Source organism: Dendropsophus ebraccatus, chromosome 9 (genome assembly GCF_027789765.1).
Source record: "Dendropsophus ebraccatus isolate aDenEbr1 chromosome 9, aDenEbr1.pat, whole genome shotgun sequence".
NCBI classification, from domain to species: Eukaryota; Metazoa; Chordata; class Amphibia; order Anura; family Hylidae; genus Dendropsophus; species Dendropsophus ebraccatus.
In genome coordinates this window covers 20,551,120-20,570,650 of record NC_091462.1, presented here as the reverse complement: position 1 = coordinate 20,570,650, position 19,531 = coordinate 20,551,120, and the positions used below count along the sequence as shown (strand labels likewise).

The window sequence follows — 19,531 nt, the reverse complement described above, 5'->3', positions numbered from 1 at the left end:
AAACTTTTGACGCGTCACAGGATGTGTCAAATGGCTTGATTGGTCGGTAAGGCTTTAACTAACTGCGACTTAATATTTGGCAGCTTTAAGGCTCATTCACATGTACATAGAGATATTGTCCCCTAGAAGCCCAGTTTATTTAGACATCCATATGTACAGAGTGTAATAAAAATGGATTTCTTTCTATTGGACTCCTAAGGACAGAAAAATGCTCTGTGTGATATACATAGCTATAGTAGAGTTCTCATGTAGAGTTCTCAGTGTATATGGAAACCCTGTTATGGTTCCATTATGGAGCACAAGCCATCAGCATTGTCCGCTAATCCATCCAAATAGTTACATGTTTATATAACAACCAGCGGGTATGGACCCCCGGTGTCACCAAACCAGCTTGACTTTGGACCATTCCTGGGAGCACCGTCTAAGTGATCTCCTGGTTTCCACCCTTTAGCCACCAGGTCGCTACTTCTAGGTGACAGCTGACCCTGCGGGCCTGGAGACACTAGTGGAAACCATCAAGGGGGCAGAAAAAAAAGTTTAGGAAAACGCTGATGATGAGAGCGGTGGAGTTTTCGTGTAGTCAATGGGCAAGTCATTTGGCAGATATCAAAGGTTCAGTAGTGAGGAACAGATCAAGGTCAGACAGCATATATTATGGAGTAAAGGTGGCCATACACCTTTAATAACTGACGGCTGAACAACCTTTGCCGCCAGTTATCCCTCCTGTCCTCCCGCCATCCTCCTCATACACCGGAATGTTGTCCTAGGTTCTCTACGGGGAGAGAGCTCTGGCTGTGGCTTATCTAGTTTTTATCATGCCTGAATCTATCTCCACCGACATCATCTGTTGTTGGTTGTTCGTGAGAGCCCCACACACCTTACACTGACATTCAAATCCATCGCGAGTGACGGATTTGGCCAACCAAAGTATAAGGTTGCTCCTGTTGCACTAAGCTACGGCCAGCAGACCATCACCATCGTTTTAATTCAACCTGCCAGCCGGCATTCTGATAGTTGATTTCAACGTGAGCTCTTACACCAAATGATTATCGTCCGGAGAGGCTAGTAATCGGGCAAGTATGGCCAATAATCGTTTTGTGTAATTGGGCCCAACCTATAGAACACATAGCAAGATGCTAGCGCCTCATGGTGTGGCTGAGAAACCCAGAAGCATCTAGAACATGGGGGTTATTTAAATCCTCGTCCCTCAAAATGGCATCTTTTTTATTTTAATTTTACTTAAAAACCTACATTTTTCTATAGTCTGGATTTCCCAGTAGACTGTAGCATAATTTCCCATTCAGGCGTACTTATATCTCCTACACAACATACATCCAGTAACCAAGAAACCAAATAAACTCGCCCTGACCTTACATACAAATATTATTTTACCGTTTTTGAAAATGCTAAACGTCTAGTTATTCAGCTGATGATAGCGTTTAGCCAGGAAAAGTGGACATGAGGTACAGCTTCCCTTCTGTCCTAGAGGAAACCCATAAATCCTTAGCGTAGGGGAGAAGAATAACAAAAAGATCTTGAGTTGTCCACAGGGGATGGAGATATGACTATAGACCATTGTATCCAGTTGGATCATTTACGTCCTATTGTTCCATACGTCCTCTTAGGCACATAAGCATGGTAGAGGGGGCATCGAAATAGGGTCCAGACCATGTTATTGTTTGATGGTGGAGATATATGTGACTACAAGTACGCCATACTCGGCATCGCCTGTTAGAATAAATGCGGGGTACAATTTCGCTCCTTGGTCATCAGTTTAGGCCAGGATTAAAAATATTGGAATTGAATACTTACTTAAAGGGATAATTTACATATATGTCAATCACATGGTGGTGCTCCTTTAAGGAATTATAGCTGGTACAATGAATATCACCATGAGGCTATTTTATCGTATTATATCTAAAATGACTGGTTTAAAGAGGTACTCCAGGCAAAACTAAAAACTTACTCAGGAAGGGCAGGGGTGGAGGGAACATAACAATCAAGTGATACTTACCTATCCAGGTGCCCCCACAGAGTGCCGAGTTCTTTGTGCTGAATGACGGCGTTTACAAGGCTGACATCTGATTAATATGAAGACAGCCACAATGATATAAGGTCAATGATCACAAAGCCGAATCTGAGTCACTAAACAAGACCAGGTGTCTGGATCTAAGCAAGGTGATGAAAACATCTGTAGTTACAGCAGCTCATGATCCAAGAGGATGGGGAGACCGGAGCCCAGTAACGTCTCTCGTCCCTCCACACCGGGGTGAGTGCTGCTCCATATGAAAGGGTTGTCTGCTCTTATGGATGATGCATGATGTCTATGTCTCAAAATTTCAAGACTTTTGCTGATAGAGCATTGTAGTTGTGATGTCATGATATGACAACATCATTCATATATATATATATATATATATATATATATATATATATATATATATATATATCCAGTGCAAATTAATGGACACATTCATGTTTATAATGAGGGTCTCTGAGAAGACTTTATGTCCTGGTGATACCTATTGCGTTCCTTGACTAAGATGGTCATAAACATTAAGGGTCTTAGGCATGTAGTTTACAAGTCTAGTCAGTAAAACTGTTAGTTTGGGGTGGGCAGCCAGATTCAAAGTCAAAGGCCAAGGTCAGGAGTGGCAAAGGAAGCAGGCAGAAACAGAGTCAAAGAGGCAAGCCGGGGGTCATACATCTCCCATTGGTGTGTGGTACCTCTCGGCAGACATGGCCACCAGGTTACTTTTTGTTGTGTATTCTGTTCCTGGCCCCCTCGCCTATTCCTGTTCCTGTTGCTGCTAGCCCTGTAGTTCTCAGGTCTGTTTATAGGGTACGCACACTGTCTTAGTCTCTTTAAAGGAGAAGTCCGTCGCAGAGCCAAAAAATGTTTTCGGGTTGGGAGTGGGGTAACACAAAAACAAAGTCATATTCACCTGTCCTGGTGCCTGTACAGAGCCACAACGCGCTCCTGGATCCCACCAGCTGTCCTCTAAGCTCCCTGCCAGATGCGTCACAACCCTTGATGGTGCCCCGCTCTGCCAGTCAGGGACACTGCTGCAGTCACTGATTGGTTGAGAGGGTTAAATCCCACCCGTCTGTGATGTTGAACCCAGGTCATGACGTACCTGGAACCCGGGAGAAGATGAGAGCCGGCGGGGTCCAGGAGCTCTGTGATGCAGTGCGGTGAAGGCTCCGGGTGCGGTAAGCATTTTGCCTTTTTTAATTTCCCCCAACCCTCTGCCTGTAGTGATTTTTTTCCCCCCGCTGGACTTCTCCTTTAAGGAACAGTGTGTGCACTGGAAACCAGTCCCCGGCCAACCACTACTAAGGACCACCTATATCAGGCACCATCACCCTTACTAAGATGCCTTACAGCAAGGAAACACTAAGGAACCTTATTGTTCAGGCCGCATGGTGAGGGTGAAGCTGCCTGATATAAGGGATCCTTAGAAGTTATGGGCCGGGAACTGGTTCTGAGTGCACACACTGGCCCTTAAAGGGGTTATCCAGTGCTACAAAAGCATGGCCACTTTCTTGTCTCCAGTTCAGGTGTGGTTTGCAGTTAAGCTCCATTCACTTCAATGGAACTAAGTTACAGAACTCCACCCAAACTGGAGACAAGATTGGTGTGATCTCTGGAAGAAAGTGGCCATGTTTTTGTAGCCCTGGATAACCCCTTTAAAGAGACTGAGAACAAGCAGCAGGAATAAGAATAGGCAAGGAGACAAGGAACAGACTGCACAATAAGAAAGTAACCTGGCCACTGTGTCTGCTGGGAGGTACCACACACCAACAGGAGGAAGTTAGCGGCATTACACTCTATAATAATTCTAGATACTAGAGAGGAGCACAATTCGAGCAGGAACGTTCGCCATTTAAATACTGGTGCCTGAAGAAGTTGGTTGCAGCCCTAGGAATACCTGGAAAACATGGATACATCCTATGGCCATAGGCTGTAACCAGAGAGTAGCATCCAACTTCTTCAGCCACCGGTATTCAAATGGTGAGCGTGCTCGAATTGCGCTCAGCTCTAGTAGATACTGATTCTCTATGATGTATGCTGAAACTCCTCCTAAATTATACTAAGATCCCTATGATCTATAACTAAAGGGCCTATTACATGAAGGGATTATCAGCCGTATTCGGCTGATATCGGGTGTTTCGGCCCATAATCATCTTGTGTAAGAGAAGACAATGATCAGCCAACATGCACGATGTCAGCCGATTGTTGCCTTTCAACATGTTGAAAAATAAAGGATCACAATAGCAGCGATCTGCTGCTGTCGCTCAAGTAATAGGCCACAGCTATCTTCTATAGGCTGCCCGGACGATCCAGTGATCACCCTTCCGGCTCTTCCGCTTGCTGCCGGCAGGTGTAATAGCGTCGGCAGCGAGCTGGGAACGAGGATCAAGCGAGAGCTGACCTGACAGGTTGGCACTCGCTTGTTCCCTCTTGTCGCCCCGTGTAATAGGGGCTTAAGGAAGGATACAAGCCCCCTATGGAATACAATCACATGTGCCATGATGTATACTGAACTTAGATACAGCCCTTCCATGGTCTATGGTGGAAACATTGCTCACAAAGGAGTAAACATCCAGTAATCTGCTATAACACCGTCCATCCATCGTCTCTTCTCCGGCTGATTTACTTAATATTTAGTGAAGATTATACTACTTATCTTTGCCCTATTTTTGACCTCGATGATTCCGGGTGTGACCAATTTCAGTCTAACTAGTGGCCCCATCCCATGGTATTACCCGCAAATCTCCTCGATATCAAAGAGTTTTACACGGCATGCACCGGCTGCTTGCTAATGCTTGGGTGTTCCCTCCGAGCGTGTGTTATTACCAGCCGTATTATAAACAGATGGTAATGATCACGTTGTGTCACATTCGGCCCATCACAGAACAGGTGGAGGAGACAAACGTCTTATGGGAGCAGGTTGAGCGAGGAATCCTGACGGATAAAAGTCTTCTTGTGGTTTGATAATGATAGATCCTCGCCGGTGACCTGTAGCTGCTTGCCCTCCGTAGGGTAATTACGCTTTTACTTACAAGTTCACTGCAGACGCTGTAAAATCCCAGAGACAGACTGGCAAATGTAAAAAGTGCCACAAATCAAAGGTGAACGCCACTAATGGAGGATTTTATTAGTCTGAAATGACAAGCCACCAGCCATAGACGAGCAGTAATGTGACGAGTAATTGACGGCTTCTTCAATTTATTGGGGAAACAGGAGCGGCTGATCCCTATAATAAACTTATAACCCATAATATAGATATATAAATAGATATACAGTATAAAAGAGCATAAGTGTGTCTATAAATGGTGTAGACATGTGTACAATACCAGCCAGTTCTGCTATGGGAATATAGTGACGGGCTTTGTCATGCAGCACATGTCATCGTTATGGGGGCACTCTGGCTGGCATTATTATGGGCATAATGTTGCTGTTATTTCTAAACCCCCCATTACACGGAGAGCTTATCTGCCAAATCATACAAATGTCGTCCTGTGTAATAAAGACAATGTGCAGCCGAGGAGTGAGCAATCGATCGCTAGACGGCTGACCATTGTCTTTCCACTTATTTTAAAATCTTGCATCACTCCGTATAATAGGTGATATGCTGCCGAATGGGTACTCCAGAAAATAATAAAGATGTTATGCTTTTGTGGTATCCTACCATGGGTGTTACTATTGATTACACCCTTTAGAAAAGTCTATACTTATTGTTAGTTAGTGGTGATGAAAGTAGTGATAAAGTTTCGCCACTAGATGTCGCTGTATTAGATTTGCGTATTCAGGTGCTGCACAACTGAAGTGTGTAAAGGGTTATTGTTTGTTTGTATGTCACACGGATCTGCGGACCAACAGTATTCTGTTCTTCTTCTCTACTATCACCTCTCTCTTTACTTCTTCTGATGCACTCTTCACCCACTCACAGTGCCTTTTAGATACGCTGAGGAAGGAAGTCACATGGGTGGAGGAAGTACATGGGTCTTTCGTGCTGGACTTTGTAGAGGAAGGACACAAGCTAGACAGCTCTCTACAGTGGTCCTCTCTGGGCCCTCGCCCTCTGCCAGGTCCCCTACTTAGTTCAGTCTTAGCTAGAACCCCACATGGGTAGGAAGCAAGACAGGACACAGCTAACAGTTTTCTCCTCAGTGATGCTACACAACATTATGCAGTGTTAAAAAACTTTAAAGAGAGGACAAGTCAGAGACCACCTCAACCCACGCCGGGGACTAAGAGAGTCACAGAGCAGGACAGTATCCACAAACAGCAGTAAGCTAGGAACTGATTCGGATAGAGAAAAGTTGCAGTAAGCCTAGGATCTCTACCTCGCAGCGCGGTTGTCAGCAGGGAACCCTCAGCATTCTGCTCATCCCAGGTAACAAGGTCTGGGGCCTTGTGTCACCCTCTAGAACAGTTTGGCCAAATCTAGTGGGCATCAGGTGATGTGAAGACTCCAAAGTCAATACACGGGCACAAGTATTCTCTTCTAAGAATTCTTCTACCTCAACTTCCAACATCCCGGCAGAGCACAGTACTATTTGGGTTGAGACTCTCACAACATCCTCCTCTCTGCTACTCTGCTTCTTTGTATCACTCAACACGCTACTCAGTCAGCACGACTGTATTGCTCACTCTATTCCTGTCGCAGAACTTGTTATCGTATTATCAAGTGTATTATCCAGTGCTTTATCAAGGGAACTGTCAAGTGTAACTTATCTTGTCAATGCACAGCTGTATGTCTTGCTGCACACAAGTACCTTTCAAGTAAAACCAAGATTATTTATGCTAAAGAGCTTCCGTGATTCTTCACCCTGCACCGACACAGTATACACCACAACCTTGGGACATTTCCCCTTTCTGTGGGTGGCAGTTCCGCTAGTCCGGGAGGGTCACTACACCACTCCGGCCATCCGTGATTACACTATTCCAAAGGACCCCGTAGCAGCCTGGCAGGACACTGTCCACAGGGGAGAAGGGTACAGCCAGCCTCCTAAACTAAAAGCAGGTGTGCCACCATTTCTGTGTGCTTCCCTGGAACTTGCATCATGAAGTAACTCCCTAAGGTCCGGTTGTATTTTGGCCAACCACAACCTGAGTGGCGTCACACTCTACCATCTAGCAAGTGACTGGCTGATCCCCTGAGACAACATCACCGTGGATCACCAGCTTGTCCGCCACACATAGCTTCTTGATCTCCTACCGTTTCTCTGGGTCCCCCCTGACCGCAGCCAACACTACTGCCACAGACGAACACATCTCTACAGTGCCAAATCGCTCAGCCAGTCATTGACTGAGACAGGACATCGCTGGGGCCAGTGACTGGCTGAGCAGGCTGTCACTGCAGAGACAGGTTCCTCAACGGAAATGTCATCAATGGCTGCGGTCAGCAGGGGACCCAAAGACACGATAGAACATCTTAATTATTTTCTATATACCAGTGCAGGAGTACCTCTTTAAAGCAAGGGATCATTTAAGATATCCGTGCAGCCCTGCCTGCAGTACCGGCCAGGATGATCTTCTCTGAGACCCGCCGTTGCGTGACCCGGCCGGGTCACAGAACGGCCGGTCTCATACTAAGTGTGCACATAGCCTTATACTGTTGCAGATATTGTTACTATGGGGTACCGAAGCTGGTCTTGCTATTAAGACACTGTGGCAGGCACTGCTGTTAGAGCACATACTATGGCGACCACATACAGATCGGCACTCATTTATTAAACCATTATTTAGGCGGTATTTTGCATCCATCAATCATCAACCGCATATGTGATATGCGACCAAGTGATGATGGTTTGTTACCATAGTCACTCCTAGGGCCCCCGTACTGCTCGTGGCGGGTCCAGCTATCAGTATAAAGTATATGGGGCTCTCCTGAAGCTCCACCAACAGATAATGTCAGTGGAGATCGGGCATGATGAAAAATCACTCCCTAACGCCTTTGTTCTTGGAGAGATAAGCCACAGCCAAGGCTATCTGGCAGCGGATTACCACTCTGCTCCCGATAGAGAACACAGAAACGTTGACGTGTATGGGGAGGACGGGAGAGATAACTTTTGTCCAACAGTTATTGAAGGTGTATGTAAAGACACCTAAGGATTCAATGACCACAAAGAAGACCTAGATGCACCATGAATCCTCTCTCCCCACACACCTCACCCACATCAGCCACATGACAGGTAAATTCAGCTTTCTGATGCTAATTGTCTGCATTTCTGGGAGAGGCAGCCGGTCCTCCCTAACAATGACGGGTGTTTCCAAAACCTTATCACTGTATCAACCCTGTATGTTGTTTAAACATCAGGGGGTCAGTTCTGAGCGGGGGAGGGTCACAGCCAAATAGATGGGGGTGTCAATTTCAAGACCAGATTTTAAAAATGTAAACAATTTTTTAAATTCAATTTATTTTATTTTTTTAAATCCTTGGAGACACCGTGATTACAACAAGTATGAACATAAACTAGGGCCCGAGGATATCTGCGTTGTGAGGGACTGTGGATCCCTTCGGATCTTAGGATTTTGCAACCACTTTAAAACATGGAAGATTATTTATAGTTAATCATCATTCAGAAATATATGGGAAATTATGATGGACATATGTTGGCGGCATAAATACACACGCCCTGTAAATTAAGACTTTGCCTTCATTAAGATATGACAAGATCAAAACACAACAGGTGTATACTGGATTACGCATTGAACTATGTATATCTTTTCTAATATTTTTTACAGCCATGTTATGTTTGTATGGTTGAGAATTATTGTCCCCGATAAACAGGTTTTGCTCATACAATAAATTTTGCTATTACACCTACAGACATTGAGCGGGGAGAAGGGGGGGGGCACGGGCAGTAGCCGGAAGGGCTGCACGGACAATCCTTAGATCGTTCAGGCATCCCAAAGGGGATAGCGACGCTCTGCTGACGCCACTCCTATTACACAGAGTGACCACCAGCAGACCGTCGCTATCGTTGTTGTTTTGATAGGTCATGTTTTAAGACAACGATCAGCTGACATTGTGCATGTCGGCTGATCGTTGCTTTTTAACAGGACCTACTGTATTACACCAAATGATTATCAGCTGAAATGGCCAGTAATGGGCCAAGTATGGCCAATAATCGCTTGGTGTAATCACTTGGTGAAAATCCATCATGCCTGACCCCTATCGCCACTAGAGAGACTCGGGAGGCCTTCATAGTATTAAGCTTATAGGGACCTATAGAATGCAATGGTTGAGATTCTGCCACCAAGTTCTGTGTGCATGGGTTTGCCATGCTCATGAGGCCTTAGGCTGGCAATACATATCAGACAGCTGACGGCTATTTTAAATAACTAATTAGCAAAAAAAAATGGAAGAAAAAATTTCTGAAAATTCTAAACAAATTTGTAAATATTTATATTTAAATATTTTAAGGAAATGTTTTTTTATTATGCTTTTCAGTTTTCATTTTAAAGGGGTTATTCCAAGATTAAACGCTATCAACTGTTCACAGAACTGACAGCTGTCAGACCCCTGCGATCACGAGAACAGAGGTTAATGGTCGCACGCGCTAGACCATCGCTCTGTTTGTTCATTCCGTTTATTAAACGCTGACCGTTGAACTTGGCAATGTTGGCAGAAGTCCCATAGCTGTAGTGAATGGAAGGGTGACCGAACTGGCACGGTGCCGTTCCATCCACTAAGAGGGCAACTGACCTCCATTTTCATGATCAATGGGGATCCTAGCGGGTAGACCGTCACCAATCAGCTGGGTATTCCCTACTCTGTGGATAGGGGATGATTTGTAATCTTTTTTTTTTTTTTTTTTTTTTAATCCCTTTAATTTTTTTCAATTCTTTGAAATCAAGTAGGTTAATATTTGGTGATATGGCACAAAATAATAATAAAAAAAAAATTTATAAGCAAAAAAAAAAATCAGCCTCTGTTCACCAGGGACCACTTCATCTTCGCTTTTTACTCTTATGTGTTGAGGGGTCCTGATTCATGTTCTTGCATATAAAAGTAAACCTCGCCCGCTCCTCATGACTGATCTCTAATTCCTCGCCCTTAGAACTTTAATGAACGGCTATTATCCCAGGGGGGAGAGAAGTTCAGTGTTTTACAATGCGATTGTCAGTGACTGTTTGTCCATTTAAATTTCTATTAACCAAGAGGCTGAAGATACAATAGGTACAAAAACTGATCATTACAGCCTAAACAAATAAACCCATGAATAAAAAAAAACTAATAATAAAGTTAAAAAGATCAAAAACTTTACAAAAAAATTCTACAACTTCATCGCAAAAAACGAGGAATGATATTCACCTCAACTGTTCCACAACAATTAAAACCAATTACATTGATGAATTGCCCCGCTATCTACCATGCACATATTTCAATGACTTTCCAGATAAACGTGTCATTAGATAAACTTCTGTAATCACCAGGATCCCATTGTTCTGCGCCTCACCTGTCAGATGCTACACAAGGGTCCTAAATCCTTCGCTTCAATTATAGGTGTGACACAGAACAATGATTAAGCTGTTTTGCTGTATGATCCCAAAAAGAATGTAAAGAGTAAAAAAAAAACAGAAAAAAAGAAAAAAAAATGATAATCTTACTTGGGCCAGTTGGCAAAATCAGGGCTCCTTAAATATAAATGTTCCAAAACTCTGATATTTAACTGTTTGTGTTTTTTTTGTTTTTTCACACATTGAACTGATAATCACAATTTAAAAATTTTTAATAGATAAAATATGAAAAAAAAAAAAAAAAATTTTTGTTAAAGACTTACTAGGTGAAACTCCATAGAAAAATATTATTATTGTTATTATTATTATTATATAATGACGATAGTTGTTATTACTTACTATCAGTTTATTATCTGAGATGATAATAAAAAGTTTACATTTTTATATAATTTAGTTCTTTACTATGATCAAATTTTAGATTTTTTTTAAAACTTGTATTTGAAATTCTTACTTTTTATCTTTTACTATATGCTTCAAAATGACAATTTTGAATACATATGTACGGTATGTAATGTTACCATATATTCATGTTAGTATATGGTTCATGTATCTTTTAAAATAGAACTTTACCCCTTTCCAATTACGTAGAGCAGAAATGGGGAACCTTCGGCCCTCCAGCTGTTGCAAAACTACAATTCCCATCATGCCTGGACAGCCAAAGCCTTGGCATGATGGGAACTGTTGTTTTATAACAGCTGGAGGCATGAAGGTTCCCCATCCCTGACATATGTTATAAGAAATAAAAGAAAATCTCTTTATAAATTGAAACCTAAGCCATCTTGTTTTTCTGTCACCATTGTGTACTATTGTCTATTTCCATGTCTGGAAATCAGTTCCATTCACCATGTTTGGGACGAGATCTTGCAAATGGGGCACAACAAATTTGTGAATTCACTCATATCTGAATGCAGCTTATTTTTTGTACAATAATATATAACATAAAGTATTGTCGGCAAATATATAAAATTTTTGAAAAAAGTAACAAAAAATACTATTTTAATTCAAAATCAGTTTGAGCACTGATAAGTGAGAATTTGTTCCGGATTTGGTTGTTACAAACACAAATGTCATAAAATGTAATTTCCTAAAATGTCTAAGGCCACGTGGGTCAACCCGTAGGTCACTCAGATAAAAGCAGGAAGGGAGTTGTTACTATGAAGACACGAAATTCTGAACTGTGCGTGCCTTAAAGAAATGGCTTTGCAGATAAGAAGTTGAGACCACACAGGATTTTCCTTCTCGGGGCCCAGTCGAAAACCAAAACACACAGATTTTCCAGCCATTGAACCACCATTGACTGTATAATAGAGAGCGCACGCAAGTCCCTGGGCTACATTCCAACAAACACCTTTCACGATATACCCCTTTCAACACCCTTATGCCCCCATCGTATGTAAGAGCTCTATCTATTTTTCTCAATTGCCCTTTCACCCTCGATCTCTCTGAATTTTATGAAAGTTTTTGAAAATAATTTTTTTTTGCATTGAAACAAATTAGCTTAGTATATGTCATAAATCGTAGAGAGTCCATCGGGACTGTAATAAATTGCTTTTGTAGTTGTAGCGAGTTATTGGAAATTCCATCACTTTGTAAGACCAAAGAGGAAGCAGATAACAGGCTTAGCACCACTATGCACCTGTGTGGTTCTCCTAATTCCTATACAGCAAGCGAGATAACAGGATAAACCACAGCAAAGTGGGGAGGGAGATAGTGCGGCACGCAGCCATGTACAACACTGCTACATTTCATTTATAGGAGCCTATTCAAGTCCTAAGGAGTCGCTTTCATTCATAAATTAAATGTTTACTTACATGGCCTCTCTGTAATCTGCCAGAAGCAACCCTGTCATTTACTACCACGAATACAAGTCATGGGTTTGTTGTGGTTTTGGCATATAATGAGCTTAATATAAGTAGCATGGGCCTAGACATACAAACATTGCAGCCATTATTCCCCAAGCTTGGAAGAAAAAAAAAAAAAGTAGAAGGAACATATTCATAAGTGGTGGCAAAAAAAAACTTTATTCTAATTGAAAATTTTTAAAAATTTGAACAAAAATAAAGCGTTGGATAAAATTTTTTATTCCAATTAAATATTTTCAAAAATGTTAACAAAAATTTTAAGTGGTGGGCAAAAAACAGATTTAAAAAAAAAAAAAAAAAAAAAAATTTCACAAAAATAAAGCGGTGGGCAAAAACAGTTGTTGTTTTTTTTTTACCTAAATATTTTCAAAAATTTGACCAAAAATTAAGCGGTGAGCAAGAAAACGTTCTTTTAGTTAAGTATTTTCAAAAAATTTTTAAGTGTTATACAATGGGCTTAAAAAAAAAATCCAATTATCACAAAAATAAACACCCTCAAAATCCCTATAGGAAGGTTAGCATTTACTTAATTTTTAGTTTTTTTTCTGGAAACTTTTGAGCCACTGTAGAAACAGTAATAAACAGTGATGTCATTGAGTCACTTAGGATGATCATTTGCTATTAACAGTAAGTTATTACGTGTTGCTCATCATGATACCAAGCTCATTATATGGACATCAAATTAAAAAAAAATAAATAAATGTAATTAATAATATAACATGTAAATGTCAACGTATTGTATTTCTTCTTAAACAATATCTACTTTACATTGAATGAGTTCTTTATAATAGTACACACCCAAATTTCAACATTTTTTCCCCAGGGGAAAAACAGAAAAATATATAAGGCCAAGGTAGTAAACCTGTTGTGGAATTTATTCATCTCCACATCAATCTCCAATATTATTGGGTATTTTTAGTGTTAAGTTGTTATTTTTTAAGAGTTTATAAAATGTTGATTTTCTACAATATTATATTATATGATATGGGCCCTGGGCTTTTTTAAAATTCAGTGTAGAAAATATAACCATGGATAAAGGGGTGTCAAATTCCTTTAAATTTTTTTCATGGCACTCCATGATTTACACTAGTTTACAAATAATTTGCACATTGGTTGCACGTTTTGTTCAACTGATAAATTCCGATTTATTCCGCACCTCGAAAACCAAGTGTTTCCAACTTTGATATTGGATCTCATCCAAAATGTCTTTACACAATCCTCTAAAGCCTCATTCACTATAGCCATCTACTCAGTTACATCGGGGAAGGGGGGGGGGGATATCATCCTATAAACATTGCACTCTCATCTGCTCTCTAGCAGCAGGTGCCGTCCAGCTACTCCCAAAATAAACACCAGTATTCTCTGCTATCCTATCCTCCTAGCCTACATTCTACAATACTTTACATTAGGAAAAAATATCTCTCTCATATCTATTTCTTATCTATCAATCTATCTATATATCTCCTATCTATTTCTTATCTATCAATCTATCTATCTATCTCCTATCTATTATCTATATATCTATCTATCTATTATCTATCTATCTATCTATCTATCTATTATCTATCTGTCTATCTCTCTATCAATCTATCTATCTCCTATCTATCTATCTATCTATCTATCTATCTATCTATCTATCTATTATCTATCTATCTATCTATCTATCTATCTATCTATCTATCTATATATCTACTATCTATTATCTATCTATCTATTATCTATCTATCTATTATCTATCTGTCTATTATCTATCTATCTCTCTATCAATCTATCTATCTCCTATCTATCTATCTCCTATCTATCTATCTATCTATCTATCTATCTCCTATCTATCTATCTATCTATCTATTATCTATCTATTATCTATCTGTCTATCTATCTATTATCTATCTATCTATTATCTATCTATTATCTATCTGTCTATCTATTATCTATCTATCTCCTATCTATCTATCTATCTATTATCTATCTGTCTATCTATCTATTATCTATCTGTCTATCTATCTATTATCTATCTGTCTATCTATCTATCTCCTATCTATCTATTATCTATCTATCTATTATCTATCTATCTATCTATCTATCTATCTCCTATCTATCTATCTATCTATCTATCTATCTATCTATCTATCTATCTCCTATCTATCTATCTCCTATCTATCCATCTATCTCCTATCTATCTATTATCTATCTATCTATCTATCTATCTATCTATCTATATATCTACTATCTATTATCTATCTATCTATTATCTATCTATCTATTATCTATCTGTCTATTATCTATCTATCTATCTCTCTATCAATCTATCTATCTCCTATCTATCTATCTCCTATCTATCTATCTATCTATTATCTATCTATCTATCTATCTATCTATCTATATATCTACTATCTATTATCTATCTATCTATTATCTATCTATCTATTATCTATCTGTCTATTATCTATCTATCTATCTCTCTATCAATCTATCTATCTCCTATCTATCTATCTCCTATCTATCTATCTATCTATCTATCTATCTATCTCCTATCTATCTATCTATCTATCTATCTATCTATCTATCTATTATCTATCTATTATCTATCTGTCTATCTATCTATTATCTATCTATCTATCTATTATCTATCTATTATCTATCTGTCTATCTATTATCTATCTATCTCCTATCTATCTATTTATCTATCTATTATCTATCTGTCTATCTATCTATTATCTATCTGTCTATCTATCTATTATCTATCTGTCTATCTATCTATCTCCTATCTATCTATTATCTATCTATCTATTATCTATCTGTCTGTCTATCTATTATCTATCTATCTATCTATCTCCTATCTATCTATCTATCTATCTATCTATCTATCTATCTATCTATCTCCTATCTATCTCCTATCTATCCATCTATCTCCTATCTATCTATTATCTATCTATCTATCTATTATCTATCTGTCTATCTATCTCATATCAATCATCTATCTATCTATCTCCTATCTATCTATCTCCTATCTATCTATCTATCTATCTCCTATCTATCTCCTATCTATCTATCTATCTATCTATCTATCTATCTCTCTATCTCATATCAATCATCTATCTATCTATCAATCTATTTATGATCTATCTATCTATCTATCTATCTATCTCCTTTCAATCATCTATCTATCTATCTAGATGCAAAGGTACTTCCACGGCACTCCAATTGTGTTAAAAAAAGAAACTAATTTATTTCATGCAACAAAGTAGTGCAGCCCTGCAAACTAGTGAAGACATGGCGATCTGCTGGCACCCCCTGCATTATCAGATTGTGCTGCTGACAAGTACCTAAGCTATCTATCTATCTATCTATCTATCTATCTATCTCCTATCTATCTATCTATCTATCTATCTATCTATCTATCTCCTATCTATCTATCTATCTATCTATCTATCTATCTATCTATCTCCTATCTATCTATCTATCTATCTATCTCCTATCTATCTATCTATCTATCTATCTCCTATCTATCTATCTATCTATCTCCTATCTATCTCCTATCTATCTATCTATCTATCTATCTGTTTATCATCAATCTATACAGCTATTATGTATCTATATATCTATTATATGAAATATCTATCTATTGATCGATCTATTAATCTAATATCTATCTATACATAGGATATCAGCAGCACTTTCAGTTTCCAGGTGAATACGTAGTTGGTGCCAGCAAACTCGATTCTGACCAAGGTATCAATCTCCTATCTATCTATCTATCTATCTATCTATCTATCTATCTCCTATCTATTATCTATCTCCAAACAATCATTCAATCTATCTATGTATCTATCTATCTCCGATCAATCAATCAATGTATCTATCTATTTATTTATTTAACTATCTATCTTCTTTCTTTCTTTCTTCTATCTATCTATCTATCTATCTATATCTATCATCTATCTCCTATCTATGTATCTATCTATCTCCTATCTATCTATCTATCAGCTATCTATCAATCAGTCTATTTAGAGGTGACTAAATACAACATACTATGGTTTCCTATGGCGGTCTATCTATGGTCCATACAAACCCAGTGTGTGGTAGATCACCAAGCCCAGCTCTGTCCTCCAGGTTATAAATATTTCGGGATTCCGTCACAAACAACAACACTAGGAAATGTTCTGAGATTGAAAACAATGATTTACAAAATAATCCATAATATTATGATAAATATAATAAATCGGCTCCAGCTTTGTAACCTACACAGCTCACATCTCTGAAACCTTTGTTAGCTGAGACTATTAGGAGGTTAAAGATTTTGCAGATCTGAAGGGATCTATGCCAGGAATCTAGGATCTACCTTGAGATATTGAGATCTGTTCTTGTCACTTGGCCCGTGGGCTGGTTGTATCCTCGCTGATGTGTTGTCAGGCTGGTGACGTACATTAGAAGTGTCAGTGTGAGACCTGACCGCGTGCTTTACATAACTTATTATAGAGAGGCAGAAAAACTTTTAAGTAGTTACCTCTCACACCAACCACATGTGAGGATTCCCCGCATTGTACTCTGACAAACCTAGTGACCCTGACTGGCTCCATACTGATCTCCAAGTAGGGTGTCTGGACCTTTGGGGCCTTGCTGTATTATAGGCCCATCATCATATCACAGCCTGGACCACTGGGGCATCATCTGGCCTATTGGTGGAATAGACTACCCTCACCGAATACACTTGACGAGAACGGTGCCGTAATTTTAGTGAAAACATATAGACTCCCAATAAAGTTTTGCCAAAGTTCCTCTTCCTCTCTTTTTAATATGCGATGCTTGTCCTTATACAGACCCTCGAAATTTAACAACCTCCAAACTGTTATCCGGATATTTTCTAGAATAGGCAGGGTATGTCCGCTTTCATCCTGTTTATTCAAGATGAATACATGGTTATTCCGGTTTACACCGGTCAGTTATCATTATGGAGACGGAAATACATCGTCTATGCTCCGGATCCTCACCTATATATTTTTTTCCTTTATCCGTATAATACTAATTCAATCCATTCAAACGGATGGAAAATCTTCCATTATCTTTAAAATAGTTATTGTAAAAAAAATTCTTAGACTCCTTACTAATATTTTCTACAATAGTATAGATTTATCAGAAAATATACAGAAATAGCAATGAACAAAGAGCAATGGTATCCAAAGAGCATGTCTATAAGAAAAAGTATCCGATTTCTCATTGGGTTTGTCTCTTTTAGTTTTTTGTTTTTTTACCCACAATTCATACTTTCAACAACCATACACTTATATCTCAATGGGCCTGTACACCTACAAGCTCTAAAGTTGTAGCAACGCAATGTAAAAGGAAGAAAAAAACGTAAATGATCAAATTCCAAAAATACCAAAAAGTCCAGGTCTGTATACAAGAGTAAAGCTGTGAGCTTTGATGTTTCCTACAGGCCAGAGAAGGTATATATATCATTCTGTAGGGTAACTGTATAAACAGATTGTAAGTGTTATTATAACATGGACATGGCTGGGATAAAGCACCACAAAAACTGGAATATAAAGGGACCCTCTACATTTTGATACAAAGGGTTCCGAAATGTGAATATTAGGACCCTTATATATTAGAGTAAGATCCATATATTGTATATTATATACTGTCCTTGTGCACAAGAGCCTAAAGAGCCTGTATATAACAACTGGACTATCTGTATTAGGCTACAAAGGTGCTATTAAAAAAGAAGAACATGCACATGAAATAAAACAGGGCCTGCATATTAGGATATAAAGACATTAGAATATGAGATCAGAATGAAGGGCAGCACAATGACCCTTATATAAGCCCAAACGTACAATAATAACTTTACAGCAGCAGCCTGGCATTGAGCTGTCGCCAAACTGCCAAAGACCAATACACCAAGGGGACCCAATAACCCTATAACATGGTGCCCATTCATCATACCGCCCTTCATCAGCAAGGCTGGCATGGCCGCCACAACTTGTTTACCCTATTTATTAACAACATCCTCGGATAATCACGACGGTGTCCCGAATCGATGCGGTTAAATGTGTCTCCAAGACAAATACTGAGTCAGCTTAGGTTAAGTGCCGCAATAAAAGTGACAGTGGTTGGGAAACATTTTTAAGCGCGTCTAATAAATGTTCCGGATCAAAAGAACTTCTTTTTATTGTAATGTTGTCATCACAGACGCCCTTACTATAGGGATAAGCGGTCCTTGTAGTCCCAGTCTCCAGCACGTCTAAGGCCTACCTGCTGGGGACAACCTGAGACAGAGCAGGTATACAACCACGTCAGAGACAGGTGAGAGGAGTATACAGAAAACTAACGTGCTGACAGGTAAAGAAATGACTTTAAGGAAAAGAGGAGTTTCTTGCCAGAGGCAGAAGATGTATCCGGCCCAGTCGTGGCCCTTTGTGTGCTGGTCCTCACCCACCTTAGTCCTCCATAGGCTGCTCGGTCAGGATACAGTATCCAGCAGGAATGAATCCCCACACTGTGTATTGTGTATAGTGTGAGCTGTGCAGGGCTGAGAGCACTGAATACATTAGAGCAGACACAACAAGGAGCCAGCTCAGAGCAGCCAGCACCACCGCCTACTGGGAGGACTCAGCCCCACAGCACACACCGCCATTGGCTCAGTGACAATGTGGCTGCCCTGCCCTGTGTGATCCGGCACAGCCAGGAGAGGAGGGGGACACCAACTCCATGTTCAACTACAGGACACCGCTGATGGAAAGTTTACAGGACACAGAGATAAACACCGCAGAACTATTCACTGTCTATTATATATACAGATTTACCTGCCTACACACATATATACATAACTACATATACAAACATATATATATATATATACCTATCTGTACACATCTACATAGATACATATACAAATATATATATACCTACCTACAAACATATCTACATCTACAAATACGTATACAAACATATATATCAATGTACCTACCGACATACATACATATCTACATGTACATATATACATGACTACACATACAAACATATATATATAGTATCTACCTACCTACATACATACACACATAAATATACCTACCTACATACTATATGTATATATATATATATATATATATATATATATCTGTATATATAC

The 19,531-nt window shown here is 39.4% G+C and overlaps 1 protein-coding gene across 1 annotated transcript in view; it reads right to left on the bottom strand.

The window, feature by feature from the left end:
• LYPD6 (LY6/PLAUR domain containing 6) overlaps positions 1-18,947 on the bottom strand; it is a 46,201-nt gene extending 27,254 nt beyond the window's left edge. Inside the window, exon 1 of the mRNA XM_069985080.1 lies at positions 18,839-18,947. The gene's annotated coding sequence lies outside the window, so the exon portion shown is untranslated. The remainder of the gene's footprint in view (positions 1-18,838) is intronic.
• Positions 18,948-19,531: the final 584 nt, after the last annotated feature.